The sequence below is a fragment of the Pezoporus flaviventris genome, unplaced genomic scaffold (genome assembly GCF_033815535.1).
Source record: "Pezoporus flaviventris isolate CSIRO_AGI_PZ_B2104156 unplaced genomic scaffold, CSIRO_AGI_Pfla_v1 ptg000015l, whole genome shotgun sequence".
Lineage (NCBI taxonomy): Eukaryota > Metazoa > Chordata > Aves > Psittaciformes > Psittacidae > Pezoporus > Pezoporus flaviventris.
The window spans coordinates 35,453,983-35,479,118 of record NW_026892563.1 but is presented as its reverse complement, the minus strand read 5'-3'; the positions used below and the strand labels follow the sequence as shown (position 1 = coordinate 35,479,118).

At 40.0% G+C, this 25,136-nt stretch overlaps 1 protein-coding gene across 18 annotated transcripts in view; it reads left to right on the top strand.

Moving 5' to 3' along the window:
• Positions 1-25,136, top strand: part of ZBTB20 (zinc finger and BTB domain containing 20) — a 479,626-nt gene that overhangs the window by 160,408 nt on the left and 294,082 nt on the right. For all 18 annotated transcript variants that reach the window (XR_009743495.1, XM_061454008.1, XM_061454012.1 and 15 more), the window contains one exon: positions 4,483-4,558. The gene's annotated coding sequence lies outside the window, so the exon portion shown is untranslated. The remainder of the gene's footprint in view (positions 1-4,482; positions 4,559-25,136) is intronic.

Below are 25,136 nucleotides of genomic sequence, written 5' to 3'. Positions count from 1 at the left end.
GTACATTTCTTATTTCTGATTCATCAGTTTTCGATGCTGTCAATATTTACCTTCTTTTTCTCATCCTTAATGAACCTTTTTTATAATAATAATCCTAGCACCTATTACTCTGTATCAGAGTAGATTCTTCTTTCTGTTTCTAATACCTTTGATTAATAACACATTGCTTCCTATTTGTCAGACAGTTTTTATCCACCTTATTGTAGTATTACCCAGACCATAATTCTCTAGTCTCTCTATGAGCTTCCTGTGTGGTACTGTGTCAAAGGCCTTGCTATAATCCAAACAAATTATATCCGCCACGTTTCCTTTATCCGCCCAGTTTGTCACTACACTGAAATACCCATCACAATGAAACATTTATTGTTGCAAGTTTCTGTGTTAAACCAGAATAAATGTGAAGGTTCTGCTGTTATTATATGATAGAGCCTGCTTCTTAACAGTTATTATCATTTTATGCACTAAAGATAATTTGAGCCATGGGAGATGATACCATTCAACAGGAGCAGTGAGGCTGTGAAGATCAAAGCATTATGAACCTTGAAAAGAAGCGGGAGAAGCTTATATGCTACAATAACTTGTAAAGGGCACATAAGCAAAGTCCTCAAGCTGTATTCCAAGAGATGCTCAGAGAATACCGGCTTCAGAGCTGCTTCACAAAAACCCTGGATCTTTAGAGAAAGAATTGTTTGGGCAAGGCCTCGTAAAAGCTGCATGCTGTCACTGTTCCTGTTCCTTGGGAACATAAACAGGATCTAGGGACAGCTTGTACAAGGAAACAGTTGGAATAGGGAATATCATGGTTTTCAGCAGCCAACTTGATTACCATCATCGCCCCCGCGTAGGAGGAAAGCTTCAAGAGGTATTTAGAAGGATGCTGGGTCCCACCTGGCTATGGCAGAACTACCAGTTAGACTGCACTTTAGGAGTCCAGGTCAGGTCTTAAGTGTGGTTGTAAAGGGACTAACTCTTCAGCAGGTTGAGAAGTTCAGCTTCTAATGTGCTTTCACAGCTGGGCTCCTCAAGTGCTTGTTGCTTACTCTGTTAGCAGTAGGAATAAATGAGAGGGGTGGACTGTGCTATTAAGAGACCCAACACATTTAGCAGGTATGAGGGCCCTTGTGGTGAAATTGTATCCAGTGTCTGTTGCAAAATGACCATTAGTGTGGATTATGCATCATGGCTTCATTAAGTTGAGTGTCTCTAACTTTCTGAAAACCAAATTTCAAGGAGTGTTAGTCTTTGCCCAAAGGCAGTATTTTTCATACTTGAACGAAAATAGTTCAAACACTATTGGGGGGTGTAGGAGGTGTGTGAAAAGTAGCCAAAAATACACCTTTTTCTTGATTAAAATGCTTTTCTAGCTGAAACAGCCACAGTTTGAAAATTAAAATTTGTAATGGATACAGTCTTCACTGAGAAAGTGACTCAAAAGATGAATGTCATAAGGAAGATGAAATCTCTGTGGGCACCCAGCTTTGCAGTGAACTAGTAACAGATGGAGATTTACCATTTTCACAAAGAAACCTTCGGTCTCCTGTTGTCTGTTCCTGCAGTGCCAGAAACCCTCGATCCCAGCACAGTGCTGTAGGTTATCCTCTGCCCCTGTTCTATTAAATCATGAAAAAACAGCTTTCGCACAGAAGTTCATTGTCTGTTCTCAAGCCATGTCTCTTGCCTTCCACAAGGGGATTAAGGCACTTTTCTGACAACGGGTCTCATGCCTTACAGTGCTAAGTGCTCACCTGTGCACAGGAATGCGGGCCTCCTGCCCTATTTCTACCTCTCCCTCATACGTACCTGTCTAAATAATTTCATCTTCATGGGTTTCTCAGTTTGTAAAAGGAAGAAGGTACTGCCAAAGTGATAACAATTGGTATTATGAGTTTAATGAGGTTTTCTATAGGTTTTTCTCTGGGTTTAACTCCAGCTTGTACCTAAAATAGGTCTTTAAGATGCTCTGGCTGTGTATGTTTTATGTCATGTGTTCTGTTAACTAGAAATCTTTAATTGAAGCTTTTCAACATGGCAGTGAATACACTCTCACAGTGAGCTCTTTCTCAGAGTTAATTTCTTTTAATGGCTGGATAGTAGCGTGTGCCAGTTCACTTCCTTGAGGAGAGGGACAGCTTTATCTGCAGGCACTATGCCCTGGTGTTTAACTTGCAGAGTAACCTAGATGTTGCATTTCTTCCTTTTCCTTTCCAATCAAAAGAATGCACACAAAGCAGGAAGGACTACAGGCTAAAACTACCAGGAAAATACACTCAAGAGCAGTTGTCAGGATGGTGCCCTGCATGGGAAAGGGGTGCTGTGCCTTTGTGCTTTAAGGGTACAAGTGCTAGGAAATGGAGGACACAAAATTAGCTCTAGGAGAGGGCTAAATGCTTCTTCATTCTCTACAGAAAAATGGGGCTTTTGGTCAAAACTCACTGTGATGAAGTCCATGCACCAATTTATTCCTATTTAGGTCATTGGAATAGGGCTTCAGTGGTGCAGTCTGTATGCTGGCTCTCTATACAGGGATACATTTCACCCTCAGTGAATGCTCTTTGTTTTCTCAGTTGAGGTCAGTTTTTCATTGCATTCATTAAAAGAAATAGCTTTGGATTGCAAATACTGCTGCCCCTCTCCTTCCCTGCCAGCAAGCCAGCATTACAGTCCTGAAGATGTTAGACCAGGGATAAATTTGGGAAGGGAAAGAAGGGAAAGAAATGGAAGTTCAGAGGCTGAAGCTGTTGTCGCTTATCTGGCAGTTGTGCTGTTGCCTATTTCTGATGGACTTTCCATGGTTTTTTGCCTGGATTTCTGCACTTTTCTTCTGTCTATCTTACTAGATGCTAATCAGGAGAAAGTTACTTGGTTGGAAGATTGCCTAAAGGACAAGAAACAAGTTTCTCAAATGGTTCTTTCAAGAAAAAATTCTTCCAAGCCTGTAAAGGTTATCATGTGGCGGCATCATCCCAGTGCCTGTGCTCTTGTTCCTTCATTCAGATATCCAAGAAGTGGCTCTGTGTGAGATTTGCTAATTCTTGCTGTGCTGTTCACTTCTGTTCTCTCTGCTTTGCCTTCACATGACAGAGTGGGAAAAGTTAGACCTAAAAACAAATTCCTGAGCTTGTTCCTGTTTGTGGTATATATGTGTGCTTGAAACATGTTTGTGTGACAGTATAGCTATTGCCTGATACAGTGCATTTTGTTTTCAGTATCTGTAGGGACTGATTGGGAAGGCTCCTGTAACACTGGAGTCTGAAGAACTGGATTTTTACTTGTGGGAGATCAGATAACAAATTTCACTTAGGAATTGCCCCCAGCCTGTGAGACATTCAAAAATCGGTTCACATCCAGGATTTATTTGCAGATCTGACAGTGTGCTGCTGGTGAAGAGAATAGCTTTGACTTTGAATGGGGTAAATTAGGCAAGTTCTGCCGTCACCTTTTAAAGTAAAATTTAAGCAAGTTTTGATTTGTTCCTTTAATGAATCGTTGGTACATTGTATGTGTCTGTGTGTACTGCTGTATGGCTCGTTATTATGAGGCCAAATCCTGACAACTTATTGCAATATTGTTTTAATTTATTATTAATATTTTTTTGTTTTTCTCTTTTCTCCTGGTTTTGGAGCCTTTATAATTAGCTATAATTAAAATCACAGGTTTTTAACTCCAGTTTAACATTTGAAGTCATATTTATGGTGCAACCCCTGGAGTTTTATTGTCATTCCAACTGCATTTTAGAAAAAAATAAAATAGTGTAAAATACTTTCTTTTGCATCTATTCAAATGCTTTGTCTACAGCCACCACTTCTTAATCATCTGTTTTGCACAGTAGAAAGACGTTTACTTTACAAGATAAGAAACCTTTCAGTTTTACAGAGTAGCTGTTTCGTGTCCCTTAACAAAAGGGTGAAGGGAGCCTTTTGCCTTGTACACTCTAAACCCCGCTTCCCTCTTTTTGAACTTGTTTTTCTGTGTTCCTCCATGCAACACTCTGGACGTGCTACAACGACTATTAAAAATATGTTGTTGGCTGGCATTATGTAAAACCATATTTTCCCTTTTGGTGCGTATGTTCTGGTCCTAGCAATGTCCTTGTTTTGCTGAAATGAACGTTTTCCCCCCTCACAATCGTTGGTATGCGATGGTGTTTTTCTGTCTTCTTTAACTGTGATGCTGCTTCTTTTTTTTTAATTAGTATAAGGTTGATTGTTAAAATTAAGTGGCAGAAGGCTTCTTTCCAAGTTATTCAGATATCTTTTGCTGAAGAAATATATTTTGCTACTCTGAATTGCCTTTTTCCCCTTCTTCTTTCATTGCAAACTACTCTGGGAAGAGCTTCTTTTAACAAGAAGGGGAAAAAAAAAGAGGCTACGCTTGACTGATAATGCATTGCTTTGGATGGTGAAACATTATGAAAGTTTAATTTTTAATTAAATCTGAAATAGCAATTATAACTGAAAGAGATTTTAACCTGTTTCTTTTCAGACTGCCTGAAGTTACATTGTAGATGCTGAAATCACTGCACCTTAAAAACAAAAAGATTAAGCCGCACTGCATTCCTGTAAGTAAAAGCTTTTCCGGTACCTTTTGTCCTTATTTTTCCTCTATATGCATCCAAAGTGTTAGCACAGTAGCTGCTCTTGGATAAAGGTCAGAGTCCCCTTGAATGGGATTTAGAAGTTCAAAGGATGTTTTAGTTAAAAATTAAAACTCAGCTTACATCTTGCAGATCTTTAGTTTCAGGCCCATGAATAGATCATTCTTTTCTGCTTTGTTTTGAATATTACTAGGAATAGTGTGCATCTCTGCATTTGTTGACTTACAGTACCCATCGCTTTGTCAGTTAGGATTTCTGCACTTTGGTGCAGAAATAACAGGAAGCAGAAGATTCTTCATAGCGTAAAATACAGTTTATTCTCTTTTCATGTTTTCATAACAAATTCTTCTCCTTTATACACGAAAAAGCCTAACAACTTTCTGATGACATCACAGGGGATTTCAGCTGCTCTAAGGTGTAGATGAAAGCAGCAATGCCTAATTCATCTGCGCTGTGACACAACAAAACCGTCAATGTCATGCGTCTTTCAGCAAGAAAAGAGTCTCTTTCTGAAAGCGTAGTTATTCCATAAATGCTGATTGTACATCAGTCTGGTCTACCCTTATTTAGAATCTGTTTATTGAATATATTTGAGACAATAATTAAGATTTGGAACTTCAGTGGCTGACCAACACGCATGCAAAAGAATTGGAAAATAAAGTAGATTCAGATCCTCTAAAGATAATGAAATAATATATGAATAAAAATACAGGAGCTTGTAAGTGGTGGGAAGAAATTGATTTTTAGTTGGACAGTACAAAGCTATGGAATATTACAGAGTTTGTTTTCTTGTTTAAGTTCAAAATGTGCAGTCTGTAATGAAATCCAGAGCCTTCTTCTAAAGTGGTACTTCTGTACTTCAGTGTTAAAATATTTTAACTATTCCATGGGATTATTCCTCCCATCCTGTTATTCTCCCCCTTTACCCCCCTCCATTAACCTCCTTTTTTAAACTGTATTTTTATGATTTTATTTTAAACTAGCTGAAGGGTACAGTACACTGTGGGCAGCTAATGCATGCCCCTTCCAGCGTGGAGTGCCAAGCATGACTCAGGCAGGCAGATTGTGCCATTCTGGCTCTACTCCATTGTGTTTTTACATTACTGGCAAGGGCCATGCCATTGTGTTGTTTAAATATTGTGTATTAACTGCAGGCTGTGGCCAGTGAATGGTATTTAGCATTTTCTGCTCATCGTTCCCGAATATGAGCAGCCGCCCTGGCCACCAGAGGTTAACCTTGCAATTGCAGTGGCGAGCAGAGTTGAAAACACTCATGGATTTGCTTGGTCCAGCAGCAATTTAAAAGGAGGTGTTGTGGGAAAAATGAGGGAACACTTCTGACTCTGTGAGTACAGTCTGTCAAAGTTGTCTTCCAATTTTGTGTGAACAACCAGGAGAATTTTTGTTGGAAAGTGCAAGGAATTCTCTTTCCAAAGTGCAGCAGCAGAGTAAAAAGTGAATTAAGGCAAGCTCTTTGAATTCTTAGGATCCAGATGGTCAGCAAGTTATGCATGGACAGCCCTAAGGCAAAATACCAGGTAGCAGTATATGTGCCTGATGATGGTTCTGGCTGGAATGGGCTTTTCTTAGTTCAAAGACTCTAGGCTTTGGAGGAGAAATAGATACACAAGTGTAAAACTCGTGTATAGGAAATATTATTTATTTTCTTTGTCAAGGGTGGCAAGCACATCAAGGCAGAGATGTTGAGCGGCTTGCTCAAGGTCCAAGTAAATCAGTGGTCAAACTGGATATGAAGTGTGGGATCACGACTCCCATCTGTTCTGTTCTGCCTAGTTCTTTTTTCCATTCCATGAAGTAAAGGTCCCCAGTCTCTAATCTTTGAGTTTCTTGTTATTTGCTTTGTAGCCTCAGCATACAGCTTGTTACTGGAGCACAGAAGTAAAAGGTGGGAGAGCTCTTACGTATGCACATGTATGCTGTAACATAAGGATGTGATTCTAGCTATACATTGTCTGTGTAACTAGCAACTTGGCACAATAAAAATAAGGTACCTTTTTTGCAGAGGAAAGTATACTTTAAGAATTTCCTTCGTTTCCTATATGTTTGCTGTAGTCAGATCTTTCTAATAGTAAGATCTTTATTGAAGTGAACTTCCCAGCATGGCTTTCCTGTATTAACCCCAAAAGAGCAAGAAGTAAAGGCAACCCGTGCTTTTGTAGTTTTTTGGGGGATGTTTTCTGAATTGCATTTTTTTAATGCAAGGTGAAAAACTTGCTTTAGGGTAGGGATGTACCTAAAGCAACTGATTAATATAAGATGGGCCAGATTTTTGGCTAATATAAAAATATGCTTGACTTGATACATGGCATTAGAAGAAGGTATAGATTCATAATGTGAATATCTGACAGGCAGTTGTATAAAAGCACAGCCTTTTAAATGCAGCGCAGGCATGCTCTTGCTGGGAAATATCTGTGGGCTGAATTCCTGTTATGCTGGGTGCCCTGGCCATATTTTCACTATACTGAAGTTTCATAGCTTAATAGGCAAGTAGAGGTCCACGGGACTACTCAAATACTTAACTTTAAGGATGTGGTTAAGTACTTTGCTGTTTGTGACAAACCCCAAACAGGATTAAGTCAAGCATGAGGCGTTACCTTTTCTCGCTTTCAACATTGGCTTGATTTTGGAATGAGACTATGACAGTGTGTTGTGTGTGAAAGAAAAAGATTCTGTGCATGCAACGTGATGAAAACCTGTAGAAGAGATGCACTGGATGTGCTTTCAAAACAGTGGTTTTAGTTACATTGCTGTGAGCTAGTTTTGTTCAAAAAAGGGTTTGTCAAGGTTTCAGCCTTATGCAGCCTTACGATCTGATTATTGAGCAAGAGATCCGGTGCTCTGATCTTAATAGGTGCTGGCTCATTAGAGTGGCATTGGACAAGCTGTTTCACTTCCTTGTGCCTTGTTCAGCAGATCGCTTTCTCAATCCGGTTCAAACTGATACAGCTCTGTGAACATTACTGAGTTTGTGTTTGCAAAGCTCTTAGAGGAGAAATAGTAACCATTGTTGTTATTATTAATAAGTATATTGTGTAGACAAATCATGTGGGGTGGAGATAGAGCCACTCATGGGGGTGATCTTTCACAACTCGCTTGTGCCATTGTTTAATTCCGTCACTCAAAGATCTCAAGGCCAACTCCAATTTACAGAAGTATTTCTCATGTCAGTCTCCCCGCTGTTGAGTATTTTATTGTTCGTGTTCTCTCTGTCTGTTCTACTTTCCTCATGCTGAATTAACCTTGCGTACCAAACTTTCCCCTTTTTCTGTATTATTCAGCAGAACCATTTGTGTAGCCTCCAAATTGCAGACAGCAAATTCATTTTGTCTAGTGATTGTTTGCTGATGATGTATGAAACAGACAGAAGACAGTTTGAATTTTCATAAGTTCAATTGAGCTTGCAGGCATAAGGAAAGGAACGGGCAGAACCCAAGTCAATGTGACATGGTAAGCTGGCATCCCAGAGTGCACGCTGCATGTGTAGCGTCAGGATGTCAGGGTTGAGAAGGGCTTCGTCCATCACAATGGTGCTTTTACATGAAGGAAGAGTTTTGCAGCAGCAAACAAGCTACCCTACCCCATGTTTTTTACAGTGCAAGAATCCTTGCAATTCCTGATGGATACAGAATCTGCCCTTCCCTCCTGTAACTTGCTGTTTTAACTAGAATTTGCGTCTAAGATGGGCTTTGAGCCTTGCAAATTCCCAGTTCCTATTCCTCTGACAAGATGTAAACCCTCAATAGTTTGTTAAGCTGTTCTGGGGTTTGGGTATTTTTTTCATGTAGAGGATAGTGGCTTGTAGAAGCTATGCTGGAGAAGACGTGCAAATGTGAAATGAGTATGGAAGTGTGTTTCCTTTGAACAAAGATCAATGTCTTGGGGCTGACTGTCACTGAGGAATTGTGATACCACTTACAAAGAGAATTAATTTTGCCTTTTCCCCTTCCTATACTGAGGCAGTAATCCAGAAACTCAGGGGGATAAATTCTGCCCTGATTTCTACCTGTGAAACCCCAGTGGAAATGTGGAGAGGTCAGAACTGTTTGTCAAGGCAGAAACTGTCCTGGTGGTAAAACTGTTGAGAAAGCAGAAACTGGTTGATTGTTCCCTGGCCCTGGGGCAAGAGGATAGGTAGGAGCCCTGTGCGGCATTATATGATTCTGAAAGTGTTGCTTTTGTTGTATGTTAAAGAGAATATGAAAAAAATATTGCAATGAGTGAAAAGTTATAATCAGGAGCACAGTGATTAATTGTTCTTCATATCCACTGGGAGAAAGACCTAAAGAAATCAGTTCAATGAGCAGTAAAAATTACCAAGTTACATATTAAGAACCATGTTCTGACTGTATCGGTTGTATAGCACTGGGGTGCACAACCTGTAGGTACTGTGGACGCAGGGGAGGTTTCTTTTCTAAGGAATGGCTTGAAAAACCATCTCTCAGGGTGTGCTAGAACTTGCTGTAAGGCAGACGACCAGCCCGGATGGGTTCTGTTGCTCCCTGGCGTTTCTCTGATTCAGCGTACTGTTTGGGAATGTTGGTATGTGGCTAATACATTCCTGATTAATAAAGCTTAATGTTCCCGAAAGTTCCCCAGGGTTCTCATTTTTCCATCCTCTCATAACTGAAACCATACTGTCTCTTCAAAGATTTCATTGGGCTGCCAGCGTTTTGCTTTGACCCTTCTTTTTTTAGAGGAGGACAGGGGAGGGAGTCATATAGACACCGAAGGACAGATTTTCAGCCGCGGTGAGTCTGCATGGTTTCTCTCCAGTCAGGGTACAAATGCTGATCTGTTTCAGCCTGGTTTTTAAAATCTGGATGAATGGAGACTCTCCAGGTATTGCCTTGATGCAAAGGTCTCTGACACAGATCATGGAGACAGCTGAAAGTTGCAAATAGGATTGATGATCAGAGGAAATAGGTAATGAAGTTGGAGTAAAGCTTGCTACAAAAAGGTAAATGTCTCAGGACATTGGGAGCTTTGTAATTGTCTCTGTTTTCTGATGGTTGTCTCTGCTTTCTGTATTTTCCTGCAAACATCCTTGAGAGATGTTTTCACTTAATGAAACTGCAAATCTCAAAGTGCACTTGGCCAGCTTGAAAATTTTGATAGTTCTCAGGTTGGTTTTAATCTGTCCCATTCACAACTTAGCCCAAAAAAAGAGTTGGTTTTTATTAAGTCCCTTGTGCTTTTTTTGTTTTCTTGCAAATGTTTAAGGTTTGGGTTTTTTTTTTTAGGAGGTGTATGGGGCTTTATTTGTTGTTGTAGGTTTGTATGTTAAGGGCATCAGTTCTGGTGTACAAATGGGTAGAGTCCTGATCTTTTTCGTAGGCGGCAGCTCTTGTTTTTGCAGAATAGTAGCCACAACAGATGAAGATAGGAAAATGGCTCTCCAGTGTGTGGTTGCTTTAGTACATAAAGAAGTACGGGCTGTGATTCACTCGTATTAAAAAGGCATGGGAGTATTAGCATTGATTCCCTGAGCAGCACTACTTTAGTAAGTTATAAAACACTTGAGCATTTCAGCACCTGAAGATATTATAGTGAAAGTAGAAAATCTTTCAATCTGTTTATCAAAGCATTTGCTGCTCTATTTGAAAATAAAACAAAGCCTTAGTATTATTGAGCAAGGAAAGTTACCTTAAACCAGAGATGTCATCAGATGAGCTACAAAAGGAAAAAAGGCAACACAGACCTGACCTTTTCCAAGCTTTGGTACTCTTTATTTTATCCTATCTGAAATGAAATTCTTCAGCTAAACCAGTGTATAATGGGAGGGACTCCACAGAAAGGCATTGTGGTTATTCTATATTTACATCAGTGTCCCTGAGGACACTCTCACTGAATCATTTCAAATACCAGAGTCTGGTGCAGGGCAGTCTGATGAATGTAAGTTACCCAAACTTTCTGGTGTGTTTTCATCATTAGCGTAAGTGGTCTAGCTCTGAATTTTACTATAGGGGATCTGATTCTTATTGCCCTCTTTCCCGTCATTGCCCCTGCATCTAGATAATAGATTAGAAGAGATTTTAATCTCAGCTGTGTCAAAATCAGTCTGTTGTTTTCAACAGTTTCCACTGGCACGAGAGGGATCAGAATATTTGCTTTATTTTCTTTTTTTAATAAATCAACTACAGAGCTGCACTGCTGACATGTCTGTGACTGGTGCCAGTGCACGATCTGCAGGGCCTTCTGAAGTCTGACAAGAATGCTGTCCTTCAGATATGTTTTTTAACAGCCCTGTATTTCCTCATGACAAAGGAACTCCTCCATCATCTTTTGTTCTGTATATGCATCCTCATTCTATAGTGTTTTGGTTTAAAAGGACCTAGTTCTTGCTCCTTGATTCCTTCCCTTATACCTCTCTCCTTTAGGAGCTGGCAGCAAGATAGCTGAATTGGAGATAGTGAACACTTGGCAGATTGGTCTGTGCCATTAAAGGCCACTGGAAAAGCGTTTGGCTTTGCAAGATGTTTTGGTGTTAGTAATAACTGAAGGCACCTCTGACTCAGAACCTGCGTTAAGAAATATTTTGAGCCCGTTGCTTTCCCTGCCAGATTCTTTCTATTTTCTTTCTTTCCTTTTCTTTTTTTAAAGTTGTCTTCACAGTGTTTCAATAGAAGCTTCATTCTAGTTCATTTGAAGTTTTGAATAATGAAAATCTTTTGTGAAATGGAAGAGTGTCATCTCATCTCTTTCAAGATTGGCAATAAGTAATTGAGAATCCCGTGACTCTTAGCAGCGGAACCATTTCAAAGAATTAGGTATATATTTCCCAGCAGTAATGGTGGCAGTTGTGTGCCAGATCACTGCATGTCCTCTCTGAAGATGAACAGGTTTAGGTCATGACCCTGCAGTCCCAGTTCATTTAGGTAGGGTATAGTGGCATAGTTCCTGTGTATATATTTTATAATCGGACCATCAATAGGGAAATCTGCTGAGCATTAGAGTTTGAGCCAGACTCAGCTGAATTCTCTTCCCAGTTTCTTTTTCCATTCAGTAGGGTTTCAATTGAGGAGGGTAATCTGTTCTGATCTGTCTCTTGCCTTGTTTTGATACACAACTAACCTTCTTATTTCTGAGTCTCTGTCGCTTCTTCAGAACAAGTGATACTGGATTCCTGAAGCAAACAACTAGAAAACGATCACCCTCAGGGGCAAACATAGTGTGTCAATGACAGCTTTTGGCTGGATGCAGTTAACAACTAGAGGGAAATTCCATCAGTCGAGGCATCGCACGAGCTTGAGGAATGCAGAGAGCGGATGCTGAGGGACCCAGAAATCAGGTGACCAAGAGGGTATAGAAATGTGTTAGTGTATAAACTGATGAGGGCTACATCTGCCCTCATCCTGATCAGGCTTGACGTTCAAGAAGACGTTTGTTTGCTATGACAAACTCCAGTTTGCTTTACCCGTCTTCGTTATGCTGTGGTGGTCTCTGTGTGAGCTGTGTATGTGCTGAGACACATGGCTCTAGAACCGCACTGAAGAAAACGTTCAGGTATTAGTACAATGTTAGATATCTAGCAATTATTTAGTGTCCTTATGATATCAGTCATGGTCTCCTGCCCTGTCCAGGGAGCTGTCCTTTAGCAAGAGTACAGGAGATGGTAATCAGAAGAAGTAGAGGCAGCCAGAGGGGCAGCTCTAGAGGCTAAAGCCTCTGTGATACTTCCGTGGACAGGATTTCTTACTAGTAAGAAACCCAGAAAGGAGCTTTTCCTTAATGTAATCATTACTGTCCCAGAGCATTCCAAATGTGCCAGGTAAATTTTCCTTTTTATGAAATTATCAGCTGTTAAAATACATTTCCTATCCCCCTATAGAATTTGACTTGCAGCAGCACAAGATAGACATAGATTTCCCGTGCCTGATGATGGTAGAAAACATGTCGGATGTCCCTGCATTGTCACACTGTCAGGGGCACGGTTTATATGTGATTATCTTTATTATGTTTTAATTACATTTAAAAGCATTTAATTTCTGAAAATCTCTTACACTGTCTCTGTCATAATGTTTAGAGTGTATCTATACCATATTGTAGTTATTCTTTAAGCTGCCTTACACCCTTTAAAAAAAATACACTGTATAGCAAAATAGATGTTCCTTATTTAATGCTCAACTAATTTTTTAAGCTGCATTATGATTAATCATGGTTGCGCTGGTTGAACTTCAGAAAGGGTGGTAGACTTCTCCTCCTGCTTTTTCTGAGTTAAGATGGTAGGAAACCTGAATATCTGTGTTGTGAAGCACTGAGTCTCACTTTTGCTGGTGCCAGTACTTCATCACACTGTCTGAATGGGCATAGGACTTTGCCTGTAACTCCCCTCTGCTGCTTCCTAGAGCTGGCAACTTAGGGCTGTTGAACTCAGTGAAATTCAGGGCTGCAGGTAAATGGTGTGACAAAGCAAGTTTTCTTTGTAGGTTATGCAAGCATGATATCATGTGCAGTCCCTTCCAGAACTCGACGCACCATTTCTGTATTAAGTGATGCAATTTTTTGGTCACCTCTTTTAGAAGAGTAGAGACATACATAGAGTGTGAAATCCTGGCCCCAATAAAGTCAGTCAGATTCTTCCACGTTCCTTTCAGTGAAGCCAGGTTGTATTGCAAATATAAGTGCTTGAGCTGCCCCTTTACATAGGGTGGGTTATGGTATGCCTGGTGCATTTACACGTATATTTCTGTTCCCACCTCTGCAGCAGTGTTGTTGCGTCAGCCTCGAGGTACAGGAGGAACCGCAGGACTTCCTTTAGTTGATACAGGGGGAAAGGGTTTACAATGGGAAAATAAATACATTGTGCTTTCTTTAGGGAGTTGTTTTTTTGAAACAACTAAATTTACTCTGTTTTAATATTAAAGTGACATAAAAGTTGTCGTATGCACAGTTTTCCCAGCAGTGGTCAAATGAAGTATTTGTTTTTAATCTCCTAATTTTACGTGGGTTTGAGTTCTTTTGTGAAAGTTTATATGACTGTTGGTTAGAAATCATCCCCCTCTCCATTTTATCTAGCCCAGTTTTAATACTGGCTTACAAAACAGTTTGTTCTGTGGAGCTGCTGAGGAGCTGTCAAATTTAGTAGGTGGTTCAGACAAATCGGTCCTCTGTTGGACTGGGGTTAGGCTCTTGTTTGCACTGAAACCAGTCTCTGTGTTTCATTTTGGCTTTTCTACTCCTCTGCAGCATTGATGCATAAATGAAAGGTCCTATGTTGAGAGCTTTCAGAGCTGAGTCTGTATTTGGCCTGTATTTGTTTGCCCTGTGTTCAGCATTGTTTAAATGCAGAGAAATAAAAAGATGATGGAACTTATTCTGCATACTGGAAATCTCAGTCTTCTCACTCAAAGATAGGTCAAATATTTTGTGTATTTGCAAGTCTCGCACTAATTCATTTGCCTAAATGGGCAATAAGGGATGAATATTAAAGATGGGTGGTACTGATGCCCTTTAAAGCAGGGCCTCCATTTACTTTAGTGGGATTTGCACCAGTATCAGTGCTTGGAATGTCAGTCTTTCAACTGACAACTTTCAATTCGGCTTTTGGAATGTTGTGTCTTTCAACATTTTGCTGATATAACAGTATAGTTAAAATTCCTCCCTAGTCCATTCCTAATGACTGCATCATTAGGATGTTTAGGTTTTAGTAAGATATTGATGGTGTGATAAGAAAAGGTAAGAGGCTAAACAAAATATCCTAATGGAAATCTTGCCTAACACAAATAATAGGCAAAGGTGTCACAAATACTGGCATCCTCCATACTGCTTTGTTTCCTGTGGTTGCTCAGTTTACTAGTCCAAACTAAAATGTACTCTTTTGCCCAGTAGATCTAGACCAGTAGAGAGGAAAACAAATTGTTTCCCCTCGCCTCCCTGCACTCCTCACTGCATAGCTACGATCCCAGTTGTCTTGTCAAAGGGAAGATTTTATGGGAAAAAGCTAACATATCAGCACAATAACTTCAGAACAAAGCTCATGCCTCAGGACTTCGTGTAGCGCAGAAGGTCTTATTTTACCTCTAGGCCCTGTACAAACAGAAATGCCTTGAACAGTGAGCCAGCAAAATGTAAAATTAAACAGGGGCAAATGTACATTTATTTTATGTATAGTCACATAAATCAGGCACATCCTTTTTCTTTGGAAATGGCTGTTCCAATAAAAACAAAATTATAGCAATTAAAAAACGTAAGGAGGAAAAATAATAGTATTGATTTTGTTTTGTGTGGTTTGTTATTTTTTTGCTTAATTTCGCAGTATGTAAGTAGCAATTCGTGTCTTGCTGCACGTCAGTCTGTTTGTTAAACTCCAGAAGGGACTTAGGTTTAGGAAAGGTGGAGGTGAAGCGCTAAGCTAATGCTTAGTGACTTTTTTCATTGCACAAAACACTGCTAGTTTTTCTACAGTGAAATAATGCAAATGTAGAAATAGAAAAGAATGGAAGAGCTTACTTGAAAATTCTAATACACTGAACTTTCAAAACAAATTTATTTTTGGCTTTTTAATTATGTGGGAAGGTTCAGTATCACTTCTTTATGAATTCTGACTTTGAAAGCAAATGAGAAGTCAAATTTCTGCCTTTACTTGTAGCTCAGAAATGCCACAAAAGGCCTGGTAGCTCACTAGCAAAAGTAATGGATTGCCTTAACTTTGAACTCTGAGGCACAAGAAAAAAGATCTGGGATCTGTTGCTTCTTGAAATTCTACAGGGATGAATTGTGTGCTCTTTGCAGTGCTGCAAGCTGCTTTTCTCTCTCTAATTTTCTCTCTATTCTTCCACCATCATTCTTGTGTCTAGGTACATCAAATTCTTTGTTTTCTCTTGGGTCTTGAATAGACGAATTAAGGTGACATCGTCCCTTTTTGCTGACAAAGGCCACTATAATAGATGAGTATATGCTGTGGGTGCCAGGAGGAATGACTGTTTTGTGGACAGATATTGTTGTAGACAGAAGTATTGATTGGGTTTCATTGTAATAAGCATTGCCAGATGTTATCTCAGTGTGTACTGTTTGCATTAGTAAATAAATAAATCCTCCAGAGCACAATTATTCCCTATAAAGCTTTTTTCATAAGTTTACTATTGTCTCCTTTTATATGCCTAAAGTGAACTTCCTCTGCTTTCTGTACAGCTTGAGTAACTAACTGGGACATGTGAAACTAATTGTAAAATTCAAATCCTGCTCTAGGTTCAGATACCGTGTCAAGACCAAATCTGGTATGTGTATGTGATGGCATCTTCCCTTTGGGTATTCTTTCTTCGTATGAGACTTTCTCTTGTAGGAAGTATCTGAACAGGGTTTTGGTTTTTTTTTTTACTATCCATACTGGCAAACATGGCATCATCACAGTAAATGTGTCCTCTGACTCTTGGTAAAGGCTTGTGTGTCACTTGGTGCACAAAATGATCAGATTCCAGCATGTGTGTAGTCGCTAAAGATGATGGTTAAATGCCTGCGTTTGCAAGCCCAACGTGTCAGTTCTCAAGTAAATTAAACCAGTTCTGCATAAGGATCTGAGCTCCCATGGAGACCGAGGATGAAAGTCCAGATTAACTGATCAAACCCCATAAATCACATCACATCGATGTGAAAAGCACACCAGTGCACAGCACATCAACACGGTGCTCAGCGTGTCGGTGTGGGCCTGTGTGTAGCTCCTGCATCTCGGTTTGGCTAGTGCTTCGTCTTTGCAATAGGCAAGGCAGATTGAAGCATGCTTAAGTTGAGTTCTCTTCAATCCCTGGTGGTACCAGCCCTCCCAGAAACACTAAGTAAGTTCACAAGTGTCTTTTTGAAGTGTAGTCAGTGTCCATAAAAATTCTTGTTAAATGAGAGCTGAAATGGTCTACTGGGCATTCTGAAAATGATTTATTTCTGTTCTCAGTGAAGCCATACCTATTTCGATGAAGCAGTGGTTCCATGCTCTGCTGGACTAAACCAGCAGAGACATGATTTTTGAGTCATGTGTGCTCAACACTGGCTTCCACAAGATTGGTTCCTTTGGCAAGTTGGCTTATTCCAGCCTCTTCCTAAAACGTACTTAAAACAATTTCCAAGGTTTAGAAGATGCAATGTTTATTGGAGGTCTCTGCTGGTGGTATCAGCATTTTTAACCTTACACCTCCTAAATTAAATCATCGTTCTCTGTGTCAGTTCCTAAGTTTAAATTCATATTAAAGATGCATTTTTTCCCCCAAATTCGTAGTAGTTTTACTAGCTATTGTTTGTCTGTTACTTCCAGTTTATCAGCTGAATTTAACTGTACTTACTCTATCTACTTAGCTACATTTAGAATTTTTTATACATTTTACTGGAACTTGCTGTGATAGAAGCATTTACATGTATGTATTTACTTGAAAGGCTGCCCTTTCTTAAGAGCTTTCATTTTGGACAAAGACCATCAAGTGTCCATTTTTCATTTGTTTGTGTCTTCCCTTTTCTTCTTGACAAATAGGGAAAAGAAGAAGAAATTAATGATGAACAAAGGAAGGGGTAAATGTCTGACCTTCTCGCCAGCTTTTCCTTGCACACATGAATTCTTCCAGCGGCATGTCTGGAAACTTTGAAGAGAACTACTTGCTTCCTGATTTTGATCCTTGTGTAAAAGTAGGAATACTTGGCCATTTAAAATGCAGCTCTATTCCTCATCTGTTTGAATAGTCAAGTGCACGTCCAAGCAACAGACACTGAAGGAACAATTTCAGGTTGCATGCAAACGTGGCTCTTCAGCTGTGCATTTTTTTCCTGTTTCTAAGGAATAAAGATCACAAGTGTGAAATGAAACATAACAGAGAGGCACTGGAGTGTAGATCCGAAGGTGGAATTTGCATTGGCTGCACTTCAGCACAGATGGTGGAAAAACTTGTATCTACTCTTGGGTCCTGAGACCTTTACCTCCCTCAGGTTAGCAAATGTGTCTAAGGGAGGAAGGTGGAATAGATAATTCCCAAGTGATTTTAATGATTCATGCTTCCTAAAAGAAGCAGCCATGGGAAATACGCCTCAGTATCTCTGTTTTGTTGTATGCCATAGGATGTTTGTTTAGTGAAATAGCTTTGTTAATCAATCATGTCTCAAATAAAAAGTACAGCTCAGTCCTCCTCAGGTTTGGTCTTCTGCAAAGTTAAATGAGTCATTTGTTCCTCTTACCTAGGCAGCAAAAATGGACCAAAGAGTGACCGAAGCCTGCAGTTGCTCCATGTCCCTTTTGATTTTAAGGGGTAAGGAGCGCATGGTCTTGCCGCTTTTTCCTTGGGAGTGATGATGGGAAACCTTTGCTTTATTCTCCTTCTGCCCTCCCCGTCTCTCATCTCTCAAGTGAAACAGGGGCACACCATAAGACACCTTCTGGTTTTGGGAATGGTTAGGACTGCTGAAGTCTTTGAGAACTAGTTCATGGACAGTCTTAGGTGATGTGGTCAGAGGTGTTAGGTCAGAGGCATCCCTGCCCATGGCAGGGGGGTTGGAACTAGATGATCTTAAGGTCCATTCCAACTCTAACTATTCTGTGATCTATGTTTTGGGTAAATACTGCAGTCGCTAGCTAATGTGACTACAGGTAGTTGCTTTGTTTTGTGTTTGGTTGATAGATATATACATATTTCCCTGTGCTCCACATTTGTATGAACCAACCCTGGTTTTAATGATCGGTTCCCAGGATAAGGTGGGAAGTCTGTCTGCAGGACCAGTTTGGTTTTTGGCATTTCCTCTGTTACTGTGTGCAGTGATGCCAATTAATGCTCATTGAGGCAGTGGATTTGTGATTCTGGTTCTTGGCCTGAAGTGGATTGAGATTCATAAAAAATAATCTCAAATCACAAAGCCACCATGGGAGGCTTATAGCTTCTGTGACTATCTCGCTTGGGCTAGATTTGAATCAGCAATCAGGAGGTGAATGGTTTTGTTCTTATCCCACTGCCAATTTCCTGAGCTAACATAAACCGAGTGTGTGTTGCAAAACTTTATTTTCCAATTGAATGCATCCATCCTTTAAAAGCAGGTTAAAAAATAAGAGACAAAATGTAAAGGAAATGTAACATCCAAAAAAATAAGGAACAGTGCTCAGGACTTTAAAATATATGTAAACATCAGCTCCTGCCAAGTTAGTCATTACTAAGAGTTGTTAACACGGGGGATTGATTGAGAGAATGATTGTTGCTGTAGAATGATGATTTAATAAGAGAAAATCTGATAGATTTGACATGCTACATAAAATGTGCAGAACGTTTTTTCTTTGGTAAATTGCAACTTTCGTTTGAACCCCTTGCAGCCGCGTTTGTTCTGTGCCTTGCCACGTTCCCCTTTCTCCCTGTTATTCTTCATTGCTAGACATCTTTAGTATTCACCATTGTTACACATGGCGCCCACAAAAACATCCTCATACCCCTTTTCCTTCTCCTTTTGCCTTCTCTCACCCCTTTGCCTGATCTGTTCTGCACTCACCTAGCAGCTATGGTGTTAGTAGAGCATTCCAAAATGCCCTGCTCCCCGTCTTGGAAAGATGGCTACCAAGAGCTTGGTTTTATTTGCTCTTTGCTAGCACTTTCTCCATATGCAACCACTCCTCACTGTTCTTTCTGATGATTATTTATCCGTTGCTTAGTTCTAACAACATGCTCGGTGCTTTTGAAGCCAGAAAATGAAGGCTGTCTCAGCGCAAGGAAGTTTTTGTATAGGACAAATAGATGAAACAGCCCTTCTATTGTTCCCATCTTCACTGATGAGCTGTACATTGTCCTTGCATTTTTCAGTGATAATTTATGAGGTTGGTTTGGGGTGGTTTTTTGCCTAACCCAGTGCCTCTGTGAAGGTTCTATTGCAAGTGTTGTCAGTGCGCTTGGTCTTTTGTAAAGCCTAGCAGTTCGTGCAGGGATCATGCCCAGGTAATAGTAATCACCATGACCTGAGCTGTGGCTGGGCCCTTTTATTGCACATAGGGTATGCTGGTGTCAGGGTGTGCTACAAACAGACTGCTTGCTTTGGAAAAATGTGGGGCTAGCCTTGGTACTTGTGCTCTGTGAATAATAATAATAAAAAACAATCCTAGAGTCTGATTACAACAAATAAATTCCATAACACCCTCTGCACTATATCTGTTTTTGTGCCAAAGAGCATAACATTAAATGGCTGAGAACAACAGCAATTCAAAACAACAGCACACAATAGTGTAATTGGACCCTAAGCACATAAAAATAATGGTTTAAAAGAAAGAAAAATAAGGCAAAAATGGGACCATGGACTGGCATCAGGGATGGTGTCATGAAACTGTGGTAAGATGCATGAGCCTAGTAGAAAGAAAAAGAGAAGGGGGTGGGGGGGTGAGTTACTTATGAATCAGTACAACTGTGCTTTGTTCTGCATGAGTGTTTTAATAGAGCAAGTGTAATATAAGGATCAGGTGGGCTCGTGGGAATGGAACAAAAGGTTTTGTAAAATTAAAGCAAAATAATTATAGCTCTAGGTGTAGAGTAAGCACACTCCAGCAGTTGATAGCAGGAACCTGCTCAGAATGGAGAAGGGAGGAGGGAGAAAGATACAGTTAAAAAGGGTTTTTGGTTTGGTGTTTTTCATACATAACATGCATGCACATGCACATATGTACACGTGCATATATAATAGATGGATTTGTATGTGTACATTAACAAAGACTTTGATTCAGTGACAGTTGTACACAACTTTAGAAGTGACTAATATACCCACACACGAAAATGCATTAAAATGAAGATTTAAGGAATAGCCTCAAATGAATTGATTAACAACAACAACAAAATTCATGGCAGAGCATTATCTTTCTAATAGAATAAAGTACTAAAGTCTAAAACAGAGACCAGTGGGATGCAAACATGTTATTGCTGTAAATGCCCAATGAGGAATATTTATAGAGTGCCCAGTACACTACTAAACCAAACTCAAAGTTCCAAAAGTAAATGCGATCTCCTGGGGGGGGGGGGGGGGTGTCACAAGAAAGCTGTCAGCAGTGTGCTGTGTTACAAAATCTCCTGCATTTGGGCAAAGCATTCTGCTGTGCTCCCTTGCAGAAAAAAAGCTGTTTGCTACCTGAGTTTAAGTGTAGTTTTACCAGCAAGATGAGAGCTTGGTTGATCACAAGGTGGCCTCCCTGTATCTAGTTGTGTGCTTTTTCTTTCCTGTACCATATGTGTATATAGGTACCAAAATGCATGAGGATGCTTTGTAAAAGTAAAAAAAAAAACAAGAAAAAACCCCAAAACAGACTCACATTTTCTGTTCCACACGTTTTCTCTCTAAGCTGCTGATCTCAAAGATGTAATGAAAGAGGAGATACCTGCGATCCAAAAATGGAGAAAGACTGTATTCAGGTGTGCATTCTTCTCTTTCTAGGTATGTTGTGTTAAGTTCAAAAGGTTCAGAATCTGCTCCTGTTTTGGGCAGTGACTTCCAAACAAAGAAGTTATTTTTATTTGTGGATATATTGAAAAAGATAGGGAATTTTAATGCCGGCCCCATTAACTCCCTGTGGCACATGTGAGTTAGGATGGGTTTCCTTCTGCCTATGCGTTGCTGGGTGGCATGTTGTAAGAAATATTAGCAACTACCTGTGCTAAAATGGACCTGAAGTGGGGAAACTGGTTTTGTTACAGTACTCAAATGACTTCCCTCTCGTGGTGGATGGTCCTGATGGGCAGGATGATGGCCACCTCATCGCAGTGTATGGTGCAGGCAGCCTGTGGAAAGTAGGTTCAGCAGCGCCCACAAAGCATAGTCGCAGGCACAGCTACTACAGATGGCTGGCATGTGAGATAAGGCCTTGGCAAGGGAGGGGGGCGATTAGCCTCCCTCCCACCGCATTTCCCCTTATTCTGTAGTCAGATTTCCCTTATTCAGAGTTTGTTCGGGATAATTGTTCACAGACAATATATTTTTGTGCTCACGGTGCAGTCGGGCTGTTCTCACTTGAAGCAGAGCACATCTCTTAGGTAGTGCTTACTGCCAGAATGTGGAGGCTGAGATCAGAGTGAAGCTTTATGAGCTCCATTTGGTGCTTTTTACTTCCGTCTTGTTTCTCTCTCTGCAGGGGATGTGAAACTAGATTTGTCCTGTTTCCACAGCAGGGTTTTAGTTTATTTTGTTTTTCCAAAGCATTTCATTCGGTGGCGCAAATCCAGAGGAGAGTGTGTTGCAGAGATGCATTTGAATGTCAGACAGAGTTGTGTTTAATAAACTCTTTGTTGTAAATCTTAGAAACCAGAGAACAGGAGGCCCCTGTTTAATACAAACATTCTGTGGTTAAATTATCACAATAAGTATTTACCCCGCAACATAAAGGGCGATGAGACAAGGTAACTTTGCTTTAGCTGTTTATGGAATCTGAAGCTAAAGACCGAAATTCTTTAGTTCGGGGTACTCCTCTCAAATGCCATCTTCCATCTGCCTTTGTCTTTTGCTGTAGAGAGAGCTGCCTGATAGAACTGAGTGAAAGTATAGGACTACTTAAAAAAAGAAAACCCAAACAAAAACAAATAACCCTACCAAAACCCCATAAAACCCAAGATAACAACAAAAAAAGTTTTGCAGGCTTTTAGGACAAGGAAAAGATGGTTAATAATACGGTGTAGTATTTGAAGATTATAGCCCAACATGCAAACAATTGAACAACTAGCTCCTCTTACATATGCTACTACTGGTTATCCCTGTGCTCCTTTTGAAAACACCTTTCTGTGTGTATTATAGCATGAGTTAGGTATCTGTGTTGATCTCTTTTAGAAGTGATTTGTCAACGTAAAATTAAAGTCAGTAATAGGTCAGGCATTCATTGAGGTAAGCACTGAACAGTGCAGAGGGGAGAGGTCAAGAAGAGCTACGCGCATCCCAAGTCTTCAGATGTGCCTTGTGAGCACTGCATTTTGCTGTTTAGGAACAGAGACGCTGTAAAGCTTCAGAGTCGAGCTCTCATTCACAGCAAGACACAATATGCCAGTATCTGTCACATTCCAAGTCCTTGCAACACTATTGAAGTCGGAGAATTCAAGTCCCAGATTCTTGGCTTCTTTTGAGATCGACTCATTTTCTTCCTTGCCACTCTAGTAAATCCGACATACATACATGCACATGCATACTCATAGAGACATGCTGACAGTTTTCCAAAGCATGAAATTCAAAAAAATAAATTAAAACCAAACAAACAGGGAACAAAAGCATGGGTTTTCTTCCCCTTACCTTTTCATTTTTTGACAAAAAGGAATTTCTGAACTAGTTTGTATTCTACTTTTATTTTCATCTATTCACTGGAGCAAAGTCTAAAGGATTAACACAAGAACAGCACCGTATTATTTCTATATATAATTATGCATATGTATTATATATGTTAGATATTAAAAAACAAACCCTGTTGTAAATTGTACTAAAAAAAAAGAAGAGGGTAATATGTCTTTTGCTTATAAAGAACTGATGCAACACCGCTTGCATTTCCCTGCATCTATTTTAGAACTCAATGAGCAGTAACATACAGGCATCAGTAAAGACTGCTGGCCCTCCCTTTGCTCTTTTGTCTGCTTCTCCTTTCCCTAGTCTGTAGGAGAATGAATCTTGTCTGGCTAGAGAATTTGCACCCTGATTTTCTCCTAAGGCGGATGAAGTTTTTTTAGATAACAGTAAGGACAATTTCTGGTCTTATTGAAGCTGTTGGCAGTTCTCCAGATGATTTGTTATGAGATTTGGCCTTGAGAAAAAGGATCAGTCACACTCATCTCCTTTTATTCTGAACTAGAATGACCCATATCACTACCCAGTGATGGCTGCCTAGGATACTAGCAGTGAATTTTTGGAAAATGATCAAAAGTTCAAATATATGCAAGAATGCATGAAACCCACTGTGTAAGACACCAGAGAGAATGCTGTTGGACACAGAAAAATAAGTGATTAAATAGAACCGAATAAAACTGGGACCTTGTTATCATCTATATCCATCTTACTATTTTTCTGTATACTATCATGTTAGGATGAGGCCTGGAACAGTTCTCTCAGGATTACGTATTATGTCTTTCTGCATTCTCTAAAATCTTTTTTATTGCAGACCACTATAAATGGTGCAAAACAAAGTCTCTTTTCCAAGTTCCCTACAGTGAGCGATTTAGGAGCACTTAGTTTTAGCTTGTATTAGGACTTAGTGTCCTCAGAGAACAAATTCTGCCCCTTTGATCTCTAGATATAAAAATGACTGTTTCCCATGTTTTCCCCAGATCACTGGGGCCCCAGAAAAGAGCCAGGGAGATGCAGAATGGAGACCTTACAACTGCAGTCCATTCCCAGCATTGCTGCTGACTTCTCATATAACTGGAAAAACTCTATATAGTGATCTCCAGTAATCCTTGCTTCTGAAATGAATTTGAGAGTACTTACCTGATTTAACAACATGCATTAAGGAAGGCAGAAAATGATGCTGAAGAAATAGTTATACTCTCTAACCTTAACATAACTTCTTTCATGTTTTTATGAGTGCAGATAGTAAATCACAGGCATGTGATCTTATATGTCTCTGTCCCATGCTGTGCCCCTTCCTATGGAAAAGGAGTTGATCAAAACCAGTGCTCAAATCCAACAGTTTTCCCTGTCTTTTGAAGGGAAGGAGAGGTAGTGGGTCAAAGAGAATAGAAGATTTCATCATAACACAGTTGTATCTTCAGCTGATTTCACTCACGTGTTGCTATCTGCAATTTTCCTTTCCTTTTTTTTATACTTGCCTCTGGTTAAACGTTAAGAGTAAATAAGCTGTTTTAAGTCTTTAAGAGTTTTAAATCTTTTTCTTTTCTTCTTAAATTCCTAACCTGTTAAACAAACTGCTTATATCTGTCTTTACAAAGATAATTTGAAACCACTGTGCTGAAAGTATAGCGCAGAAACACAAGTTCTTGCTTCAGGGACAAAACCACTTTGACCTTCAAACCCTGTGTGTTAAACTTGCAAGTAAAAATCCCATTTTTCATTATTCTTGTTACTTCAGGGCTAAGGTTTCCTGTGAAGATCAAACAAGAGCTTTTTTTCTTCTGTCTTGCACATCCTCACTTATGCCCAGATTATACCCTCTGTGAAAATACTAGACCATAGACATTGTGGCCTTGAAGCTGAAGGGAGGATTGCTTGGTGTTTTTCAGACTCTGATCAGCAGACCAAGAGAGATCTGGCTTATCCTCTCAGGCTTGGTAGCCGTGGAAAAGTCACTAATATGTTTGTGCCTACATTCCCCAGCTGTTAACGGGAGGGAAAGCTCTTTCCCTGCTGCAGAGGTCCTTTGAAGATAAACTGATAGTGTGCCCCAGAAAAAACATATGTGGGTTGAGTTCCCAGCCTGCACCATGATCACATCATCTCATGTTTTCCTCCTGGAGATCCACCAGGAATTCATCCACACTTCAAGGGAATCTCAGAGGGTCTCTCTGTTCCACCTGAAGCACACAGCAGCTGCTTCGGGATACCTCCATGGCATCCTCGCTGCTGAGCAAGGCTGTTGTTGTAGGAGAGAGCTTCTGTGTGCTCCTCTTGCCCT